This window comes from Anarrhichthys ocellatus, unplaced genomic scaffold (assembly GCF_004355925.1).
Source record: "Anarrhichthys ocellatus isolate YVR2014 unplaced genomic scaffold, GSC_Weel_1.0 scaffold1, whole genome shotgun sequence".
In the NCBI taxonomy this organism is placed as follows: Eukaryota; Metazoa; Chordata; class Actinopteri; order Perciformes; family Anarhichadidae; genus Anarrhichthys; species Anarrhichthys ocellatus.
In genome coordinates, this window is record NW_022280031.1 from 19,677,357 (window position 1) to 19,689,462 (window position 12,106).

Genomic DNA, 12,106 nt, shown 5'->3' on the forward strand with positions numbered 1-12,106 from the left:
AGGTGGACGTCTCTGTTTTAAGGTGGACGTCTCTGTTTTAAGGTGGACGTCTCTGTTTTCAGGTGGACGTCTCTGTTTTCAGGTGGCCGTCTCTGTTTTCAGGTGGCCGTCTCTGTTTTCAGGTGGCCGTCTCTGTTTTAAGGCGGCCGTCTCTGTTTTAAGGCGGACGTCTCTGTTTTAAGGCGGACGTCTCTGTTTTAAGGCGGACGTCTCTGTTTTAAGGCGGACGTCTCTGTTTTAAGGTGGCCGTCTCAGACTTAATGTAAGTTTAGTGATTTGATAACTGATTATTTCTCTTTCTCTCTTCATAAAACAAATATAAAGATCAGAGAATAAGTGAAATGACTCTAGATATGAAAAGGTTTACAACATAAACTTGAAAGTAAAGAAGACAAAGTAAATAAAACTTTCGCAAGACATGTTGACAGTGTGGCTGCTACTGCCCGAAGACCTTGCAATATATATATACACGCTGATATTACCAGCTGTATCCTTGAGGTTCAATCGAGATATCGCTTCTCTCTGTTCTGCATTTCAGGCTTAAAAACAACAATCTTAAACGTTTCAAAACACCAAAAACTGAAAGTAACATCTACGTGTGTTTCATCACTTTTGGATGGCTGATGGTAAAGTTGGTTTTTGACTAAATGTTTATTGGGTCTTTTATTTGTTGTTTCATTGAGGATTGGTGGATTGATATTTTAGTTATCCATGTTAATTGTGTGTTTTGTATTGTTGGTTAATTTACCTTCAAATCAAAGATTTTCACTGTATTGGTCTTTCAAGAAACATTTGTGTCACTAAAACTCCAATCTGTGACAAATCATGAGCTGTCATCAAAGCTACATAACTCTGACTTCATATCAGAGACTGAATATAAATGGACAATAATCACTGACGTCACTCATTGCTTTGTGGACTACCGTTCTGAGGCCTCAAGTTCAATATTTTGGCCGTCGCCATCTTGCTTTTTTGCAACCAGAAGAGAGACGAGAGGGTGGAGCTAAATACAACCGTCGCTGAATAATATTTTTTGGACCAAAATATTACAATTAAAGAAACGGTGTGTTACATCCTTAAGGGGGTCTGTTGGGAATATAACATCTTTAAGTTGAAACTAATCACAATAATGTCTGTGGAGTATCTTCAGTAACCGGCTCATGATGTCTGGAGAGAGACAGTGATGTTGACTTTTTCAAATGTTTTGGAGCTTTGAGCGCCACAAGCCGAGTGCCATACAGTCCCATTATATTTCAGAGAAGGCAGACGTCTGTAGGGCCGACACCTCCAACACTCAGCAAGTCACTAAACAATCTACACTGATGAATATCACTACACGGGTAAAAGTATGTACTTTTGATTTTGGGGTGAACTGATCCTTAAGAAAAAGTAGTAAAACCACAGAGTATAAATACTCTGCTACAAGATAACGTCCTGCATTCAAAGTACAAAACTGTGAGCATCAAAATATACTGAAAGTCCCCAAAGTATACTCATTATGTAGAATAATCCATTTCAGAATCATATCTATTCAATTCAATTCAATTCAATTTATTTTTGTATAGCCCAAAATCACAAATTACAAATTTGCCACAGAGGGCTTTACAATATGTACACATTTGATATCCTCTTGTCCCGGGACCCTCACATTGGAACAGGAAAAACTCCCCCAAAAAAAACACTTTAACGGGGAGAAAAGAGGAAGAAACCTGTGGGAGAGCAATAGAGGAGGGATCCCTCTCCCAGGATGGACAGAAGTGCAATAGATGTCATGTGTGGAACAGGATAGTGAATTACAACACATTCAATGTAATTACAGCACATTCAATGTATGACAGAACCACGGCAGGAGGCAAGACCTGGTCCAGGTATAACCCGGATACACAGGAACCTGTGACGCGAGAAAGCACAGAGACTCTGGTGAAGAAGCAGGTCAATAATTTGCATTAATGGTATCGGTAATATGAAATAGTAATGCGAGTAATAATAAAAGTGATATTAGCAGTTGGAGTCAGCGGGGCCATGGTAGGAGGAAGGACCAGGGTCCAGATGAAACCATGCTCCATGGAAACCTGTGAGGAGAGAAAGCACAAGGACTCCGGAGAAGAGACAAAATCAGTACTGTGCATTAATGGTATCGGTAATGGGGTTAATAATGAAGATCGTAGTAGGTCTCAGCAGGGCCATGGATGGTTGAAGGACTAGTGTCCAGATAAAACTGCGGTCCTGGGAACCTGTGAGGCGAGAAAGCACAAATACCCCGGGGAAGAAGTAAAGTTAGTAATGAGCATTAATGGGACATCAATGCATACAGACAGAGGTGAAGAAGAGGAGGAGAGAGGTGCTCAGTGTATCCTAAGGAAGTCCCCCTGTAGTTTTTGCCTATACCAGTTTGTCTAAGGGCCGGTCCAAGGCAAGCCAGAGCCAGCCCTAACTATAAGCACTATCAAAAAGGAAAGTCTTAAGCCTACTCTTTAATGTGGCGAGTGTGTCTGCCCCCCGGACTGAAACGGGAAGCTGGTTCCACAAAAGATGAGCTTGATAACTGAAGGCTCTGGCTCCCATCCTACTTTTTAAGACTCGAGGAACCACAAGTAACCCTGAATTAATGGAGCGCAGCTCTCTAGTAGGGCAGTATGGTACTATAAGCTCTTTAAGATATGATGGTGCCTGACCAATTCGGGCTTTGTAGGTAAGTAAAAGGATTTTAAATTCTATTCTAGATGTTACAGGGAGCCAGTGCAGAGAAGCTAATACAGGAGTAATATGATCTCTTTTCTTAGTTCTTGTTAGTACACGAGCTGCAGCATTCTGGATCAACTGGAGAGATTTAAGAGACTTATTAGAGCAGCCTGAAAATAAGGAATTACAGTAATCTTCTAGAGGTAACGAATGCATGAACTAATTTCTCTGCATCGCTTTGAGACAGGATGTGCCTGATTTTTGAAATGTTACGTAGGTGAAAAAAGGCAGTTCGAGAAGTTAGTTTTATCTGAGAGTTAAAAGACAAATCCTGATCAAAGGTAACTCCAAGATTCTTTATGGTGCTGTTGGATGCCAGCACAATGCCATCTAGTGAAACTATAACATTAGATAACTGATTTCGGAGGTGTTCTGGGCCTAGTAGAATAACTTCAGTTTTGTCTGAGTTTAACATCAGGAAGTTGCAGGTCATCCAGGTTTTTATGTCCTTAAGACATGCTTGCAGTTTAGCAAGCTGATTGGTTTCATCTGGTTTGATCGATATATATAATTGAGTATCATCTGCATAACAATGAAAGTTTATAGAGTGTTTTCTGATAATATTGCCTAGAGGAAGCATATATAAGGTGAACAAGATTGGTCCAAGCACAGAACCTTGTGGAACTCCATAATTGACGTCGGTCTTCATCGAGGCTTCATCGTTTACATAAACAAACTGAGATCGATCCGATAAATAGGATCCAAACCAGTTCAGTGCGGTTCCTTTGATGCCAATATAATGTTCAAGTCTCTGCAACAGGATGTAGTGGTCTATAGTGTCGAACGCAGCACTAAGGTCTAACAGGACAACAACAGAGACTAGTCCTTTGTCTGATGCGATTAGAAGGTCATTAGTTATTTTTACCAGAGCTGTCTCTGTGCTATGATGCTTTCTAAATCCTGACTGAAAATCCTCAAATAAACTATTGTTACATAGAAAGTCACACAACTGATTTGCAACTGCTTTCTCAAGGATCTTAGAGAGAAAGGGAAGGTCAGAGATCGGTCTATAGTTAGCCAACACCTCTGGATAGAGAGTAGGCTTCTTAAGAAGAGGTTTAATGACAGCTACTTTGAAGGACTGTGGTACATGGCCTGTTAGTAAAGACAGGTTGATCATATCTAATAAAGACGTGCTAATTAATGGTAGCACTTCTTTAAACAGCCTAGTCGGTATAGGGTCTAAGAGACAGGTAGAAGGTTTAGACGTAGAAATTGTTGAAGTCAGTTTGTCAAGGTCGATGGGAGTAAAGCCATCTAAACATATATCAGGGTTTACAGCTGTTTCTAAGGTTACTCTATTTGTGGAAAGATCGGTACTAGTCGAGGGCAGTACATTGTTTATGTTCTCTCTAATAATTATAATCTTATCATTAAAGAAGTTCATGAAGTCATTGCTACTGAGGTCTATAGGGATACTCGGCACAACAGAGCTGTGACTCTCTGTCAGCCTGGCTACAGTGCTGAAGAGAAACCTGGGGTTGTTCTTATTTTTCTCTATTAAAGATGAGTAATAAGCTGCTATGGCATTACGGAGGGCCTTCTTATACGTTTTAAGACTGTCTCGCCAGACTAACCGAGATTCTTTCACGTTAGTGGAACGCCATGTTCTTTCAAGTTTTCACAATGTTTGCTTTAATTTGCGGGTTTCAGGGTTATACCAAGGAGCGAACCTCCTTTGTTTTACTAACTTCTTTTTTAAAGGAGCAATAGAGTCTAGTGTCCTTCTCAGTGAGCTTGTAGCACTATCGACAAGATGATCAATCTGGGTAGGACTAAAGTTAGCACAGGAGTCCTCTGTTATATTGAAGCATGGTATTGAGTTAAATACAGACGGAATCACTTCTTTAAATTGAGCTACGGCACCATCAGATAGACATCTAGTGTAGTAACTCTTGCTTACCGGTGTACACTCCGTTAGTAGGAACTCAAAGGTTATTAGATAATGGTCCGATAAAAGAGGGTTCTGTGGATAGACTATTAAATCTTCTATGTTAATGCCATAAGTCAGAACCAGGTCGAGAGTGTGGTTAAAACAGTGAGTGGGTTTCTGTACATTCTGACAGAAACCAATCGAATCTAATAATAAGATAAATGCAGTACTGAGGCTATTGTTCTCGACATCCACATGAATATTAAAGTCACCTACAATAATCACTTTATCTGTTTTAAGGACTAGACTTGATAAAAACTGAGAAAATTCTGATAAAAATTCAGAATACGGACCTGGGGCCCGGTACACTACAACAAATATAACTGGCTGTATTGTTTTCCAGGTTGGGTGTGAAAGACTAAGAACCAAACTTTCAAATGAGTTATAATCTAGTTTAGTTTTAGGGTTTAATAATAGGCTTGAATCAAAGATGGCTGCTACTCCACCTCCTCGGCCGGTGCCTCGAGGAATGTGAGTATTGATATGACTTTTGATTGATATCTGTCAGGGTTAATGCCCGTTGAGGTGTCCATTGTCTCTGCAAAGATGATTTAATTCCTATTGTATGCCGCGGGCGGGCCGTCGGAGTGGTAACAGGTTCCCAAACAGCGATCTTTTCCTAAACTTAACTAAGTGGTTTTGTTGCCTAAACTGACTTTCCTGTGAAGACAAGGGTTTGTTTTGAAAAATACGCATACATGTTCAGAGTGGAAATTGACACCTGCTGCTGAGCGCTTTTGTTGGAAAACTCCCGAAAAATTGAGGAATAACTTTTCGTAGGATATCATACGAACTGTTGTTTGAGGATTTGTTGCAGGCAGAGGGGCTCAGCATTAATCAATTCATCAAAAATCACTTTCTGACACCAACAAAACAAAGACATTGCCTTTATTCCATTAATTATTACATGTGACCCATTCCTTGTGATCCCTTACATGTGTAGCCCTGGTGTAATACGTTAGGTTTCTGAAGAAAACAGTTTCAAACAATATTAATGGCAAACCATGGGTTAAACCAGAGTAAAGAAAGAAGAAAAAACACTGATGTGTTGTCAGTTTGAGCAATGTGTTTTGATTGGTTAATCGAGGTGTCATTCAGCCCCACTTGTGGTGATTGGTCATAGGTAAAGCAGAGGGCGGGGTTAAGAGAAAAGAACGGGGAAGAAGCAGGAAGCGAAAAGGAACGCGAAGGAAGGAGGAGAGAGAAGAGAGGGGTATCGATAAAGAACGGGAGAAATGAGAGTTTAGGTCATGTCCATATATTGTAGTCGATATATAAATTATTGTGACAGGGCTGGTCGGATGGAGAGGTGAAGCGGCTGTAGACAAGAGCAGCTGAGACACATATTTTAGCCACAAAAAGGCCCACTTAGAACAATCAATTTGAGTGTATTCAGAGTATTCTCAGCACTTTACCATGCCGCTATATTGCTCTGTGCAAAGCACCAGACTCAATCAACAAAAACATTCATTTTACCTCACAGAACACAGGAGTTGGTGGTCTGCCGGCCACTGCCTCCATCGGTTAGTTTTTTTGTATATATATATTTATTTATTTATGTGTGTGTGAAGCAACATCATCATGAAATATAATGCAATGTTTTTAAAGACAATTTAGTGGCTCAGTGGTAGAGCAGGGTCGTCCTTCAATCAGAGGATCGGCGGTTTGATCTCCGGCTCCACCGGTCCATGGTAGTCCATGGGGCAAGACACTCCACCAGGCTGCGGTGTGTGAATGGATAGTTGGAGTCCTGATGGACACCTTGCATGATAGAACCTGCCGTCAGTGTGTGAATGGGGGTGAATGATGACATGTAGTGTTAAAGTAGTTTGAGTGGTCGGAAGACTAGAAAAGAGAAATACAAGTACAGTCCATTTACCATAAGAAACATTACTGGGAAGCTACAGAATGATACAAAGACTTCAAAAAATATAAAAATAAATATATAACGGTACCGACACACACACACACACACACACATCTCTTCTTACAGAGGGAAGGTCAGAAATGTCCTGAGGAATAAGAAGCGATAAATAAAAAAATACTTCACCTCTAACTGTAAAAAACAGATGAAGGGCCAAGCGTAGAGTTGAAGTCAGAAGGTCGGGGGTTCGACATGAAGTCAGTGTTTTTTCTTTGATATGTTCTGGATGTCAGGTGATGCTGATTGTGTCTGCAGTCGCCGCGTTTGATCTTCACGAGTGTAAATTATTCACACAAAGAGACAGAAGCGGAAAGAAAGTGACTTTTTTTCTGTTATTTAGTGACTTTAGTTACTATCGAACAACAAAACAGCAAAGGACAAACGGAACAGAAACAAAACAAAAATTCAAATACGTGAACGAGAAAGGACTCATGAACAAAAGAGAGCTGATACTCTGCCGTTCCCTCCTCCCGGCGCTCTCGGCCTTCCCCCTTTTTAGCGATGCTGAACTTCTACCGAACGCCGCAGAGTCCGAGTGCGCGCCGTCGCTGCATTAGCAGCCCGGCCCATTAGGGAAAGGTCAGCCATTCAGGCACGTATCGAACACCGACATCCCACCGATGTCTCAAGCTGCTCCTTTTCAAAAGGCTCTCAATGGCTCGCCGAGCATTTGTATTACGGTGAAAAATCAAGTTAAAAGGTCAACAACTCTACGGCCTCCCTTTGTGTTGTAAGTGTGAGTGGGTGAGCTTGAATGTTTGTGTGTGTGTGTGTGTGTGTGTGTGTGTGTGTGTGTGTGAGAGAGAGAGAGTTGGCCTACAGTACTTTTCTCCATCTTATCTTCTCCTGCGTCCTTGACCACCTGTCCTCCCTCTTTACACACTGATTGGTTTTTGTTTGTTGTTGTGCTTTAAAGGACCATCAATGAGCTGCAGCTGTCAGATAAATGAATTGGAATAAAACAGTATTTCTCACTGATGTATTAAATAGAGGTATACTGTACAGTAGCATGAAATACACGTTAAGTCGAATAAACGCAAGAGGCCGATGCTTGTGTCCCATGTGAAATGCTCTGTTATGCAACGTTGTTATGCCTGCTACGCAATTGTTATGTATTTACGTCGATGTGCTACGTCGCTCGACGTTGTGAAGATACTTTGTTCTGCTACGTCGTTCTGCTACGTTGTGACGTCACGTTGTTGCAGCGTGATACGAGGCTGATATGAAACATTATTTTGGTTCGGAGGCGTCGACATTCAGCGTATCCCATGGTTTGCAGAAACGTACAATGCCAACATTTTTGTCTGGTGACTGTGTTGTTAGTGAATGTAATTAGTTATTCTCCACCGCTGCTTGGATTTCTTTCCTCTCCTCTGACCTCCCCCCCCCCCCCCCCCCCCCCCCCCCCTCTCATATCTCATCTCCGCTGTCTTTGCCAATCTCACCTCTCGTTCTCCTCCGCCTCTCACCTAACTTCACCTTTTCTCCCCTCCCTCCCCCGCTCTGCTCCTTGTGCACATCCATTCGCTGCTCAACTCGTCTATCCATCACATTGTCTCGCCCTTACCTCAGCTATCCTTTCCACCACACACAGTGTAAAGAATGGTAGTATTTCACACCTGCCCTCTCCTGTCTCCGCTCCCTCTCCTCACCTTTCTTTATCTCGCCTCCGTCCTTGCCACATGCATTTCATCTCCTTCCTCTCTTTGGTTGCCAAAAGGGCTCGACTAAGCTACAAATTGTTTGGCTTAGATAGAACTGGGTTTTGTGTTTTTGCAATATGTAATTTGGCTTTTGGAAATTCTTTCCGGCATCACGATCGCTGCCGCAGACAAACTTCACAATTGCATCGTAATCTAGGTATTAAAATTGCACTCTCGTTATCTTTTTCTGTTATTATTTGCATGTTATTCTATTTGTGTGCAGCAGTGTACGAGCACGAGGCAGAGGACAGAGCAGGAGCTGGCAGAGTACCTGCCTATTGATTGTAATGTGCCTGAAATTAGAGTGGAGGTGTGAAATGAATATTAGATTTGTTGCTGTTTGCAGTAATTTTCTGCGTCGGAGCATTCCGTCTTATTTGTCCGTCCACTGCCTTGTTAAAGACAATTCAAGGAGACAAGGAGGGGAATTGACTGTGGGCGTCGAGCGAGGGCCCAGCTCTGAAAATCTGCATTCAGCCGACGAGCTGATACACTCGATGCTTCCTTGTATTTCTTCCCCCGCTCTCTTTTTCTCGCTTCTTTCCTCGTCTGTAACGATCACATCTTTCTATAAAGGTCCCCTGTAAACGTAAATCTCTCCAATTTGTGTTCTCCGTCTCTCTTTCTGTCTCTTTGCCCCCTTGCTTCTCATTTGTACCGATCACCCCGCTCCCAGACAAAAAAAATAAAAATTCCTTGTACTCTCAAACCATTTTCACACCGTTTGATGTATGATTTATTTGAAAATCGATTCCTCCACTCGCTCGTGGTTTGTTGATGAATCTGTCTGTGATCTTCCTGTTTCAGGATTTCACCTGATATCAGGAGGGTCTTACAAAACATGCCGCCTGAGGCACATGTATGATTCAGCAGAGATCAATGCGCAACTCTTGTCTTGGCTTCAAAGAAGAGTTAAAAAACGAAAAGATAGATTTAAGCAGCAGTCTAAGTGACTGGTTTATATCAAGATGAAGCATAAACCTATACAACGACAGGTCGTGGGACAGGATCCCCGTGGAGTTTGATCAGACATGTTGATGTTAACGGTGAGGTGATAGGAGGCTCTGAAACCGACAACTCCTTCAAATTAAATGACACCATCTTTGTTTTTTAACTGCCATTTAGAACTACACCTAAAAGAGTTCTCTGATCTTACGTCTTAATCCAACTTGATCTCATGTGAAGACGTATGAATAGCACGACAGCAACATGTCGTCAATACACATTTTAGGCTTTTTGTGCGTCAAATTGCTGTGAAACATAAGCGGTCCCTCTCACATTTCATACCACGTCACTGAGAGGTGTAAGGGATCGTTGTGGATCCGTGATCCGTACTGATCCCCCTCACGGTTCTTCACGCATGTGAACCTCAGATTAATGACACAGTTTAACAGAGTGTAAATAAAGTTTAACTGACGATCGTTATCCTCCAATATTCAGTAAAATCTGTGTTTCTGATCATGTTTCATTGTAAACAACTAATCAGTGTTTAAACCAACAGGAGGAGAGCTAGTAACGTTAGCATCACCGCTAACATTATGGTTTGGGTTAAAATATGTCCTACTTTATCGAAGGTACCTTTTATGTGGATGACCAATCAGTACTGATCGCAAATTTAAGCCACTGAAGAAATACATTTTTTTTTTTTTGGGAGGTCAAGGTTCAGCTTTTATTATAATTTTACAATACAGGATTGCACGTGAAATGTATCACTAACAGATATGCAAATATGTGAATTAGAATAGAAATAAAAATCACATTCACAGTTACTAAAACATCAATAAGAAGCAACTAAATGTGCCAAGGCCAGAATGCTACAGATACCTGGAGGTATTGAGGGATTTCATTTTGTACTTCATCACATAGAGGAGGAAAATATGAGAGAGGACCATGACTCACAGGGGGAGGTGACATAATATGACTTATGAGAGGTGTTTTGATACAGAAGAGGGCACAGAAAACAAAGGAGGACTTAACTGATTATTAGCCTTTATTCAATTGACACAGATGAGTCATAGATGAGTCAATTATCAGTGGTGTCAAGTGTCAGAAGTAGAAGAGGACTGATGATTACAAAACGACACAAACCAATCAAAAAGACACGTTAACGGTGGAGGGTAGATGTGTGGGAGCGAGCAGCGAGGACGAATGCAAGATAAATCAAACAGAAAGCTGATGATGAGCCGCACGGATGAACGTCAAGAGAGAAGATGTCTCCAAACTGTAACATACTGTGTGCACACTACCCAGTGTGTGGACTGTAATGTGTTCTGGGCATAACAGACTGTGTGATCAGGTGGTAAAGTGTAGGGCTGCTGCTAATCGATTTATTTTAGTATTCTACTGTATATTCCTTTGATCAGTCAAGTGATCTGATTGAAAATAGTTTTGCTTTATTGAGGAGCGATAGTAAATATACAAAAGAGAAAACAAAACGGAACAAAAATCTGCATTTTCATTGCTTGAATTCAATACAATTATATAATCGGACAAATTTAAACCCATTTGATGCCATAAAAATAAGATATAACTTTATTAATCCAGGAGGAAATTATTGTGCCAGATTTTGATCAAAGATTACAACAGAATAATAACAAGAAAAACAATAGAATACAAATGTAAGTGCCATACTACATTCAGCTTTTTTCACCAGCATCCAAAAATAATTTTCCTTTTCCTCTTGTCATCTATAGTAGGGTAGTTCATAAATACTCACAATTGTTGTATTTTCATAAGAATCTTTTCTTGGATTAAAACAATCTGATCATTAGTAGTTTTAATAATGTATTATAATCTGCTAAGAGATGGTGTTAAACAGCTCATAATTCATCTATAATATCTATTATATATCAATGTGAAAACATCTTCAAACATCTGGAGTTTGTCACTAAAAACTAAATCTTATCATAATAAAGGTATATTATTTTTGCTCAAAACTCATTTTTACTTAATTGTCACACAATGTGTGAAATGTAAACATTGTGGAAAATTGTTGTTTTTGCAACTTGACCAAAAACATTCAGTCAAAAAGAAACCTAGATGCTAGCTGGCTACATCTGGCAAAGCCAGGTGGCTAGCTCCAGGTGGCTAGCTCCAGGTGGCTAGCTCCAGGTGGCTAGCTCTTAGTAAATCTTGTCATCACATTTACATGCAGACTGAAAAAAAGATTTGCACACTTAGGTGTTCTTTTCTGTTTGTTGCCACCTTGTTATCTCTGGCTGAAGGAAGTGGAGCCACGGGAGTCGACCGCGTGGATTCTACTTTGTTTAGTCTGTCGCTCTCTGCTGGGAAGCTAACAGGCTAATGTAACGTGTCAGCTCTATGCAGTTATCAGGAAGCACAAACAGCAGGTGAAGATGGAGTCATGTGCAGATGCTTTCAATGATTATTAAACTGGATGTTGGGGCTGCGCTGAGTTGACGTAGCTGCACGGGACTGTGAAATAACAGTGCTGCTGTTATTTTATTATTCTTCTGAAATATGTTTCACCCAATGTTTAACCCACATCGCCCAACCCTAGTTACACTTCATTAATAATACGTAGGAGGAAGAGTGTGGACGTGGCTACTGCCCGACGATAACCAGGCTGCAGAAAGGGTGAGTTAAGTGGCCAGCGGTGTTTGAATTCAGAGCACGGCCCCAGTATGGGGCCGGACTAATGCCTGGAGGCCCCGGTGTGCTGCTCCATTAGCAGCCTCGTACATCAGCAGCAGAGTTCGATAGGAGCAGCCAGCGGACGGACGTGTGTGTGTGTGTGTGTGTGTGTGTGTGTGTGTGTGTGTGTGTGTGTGTGTGTGTGTGTGT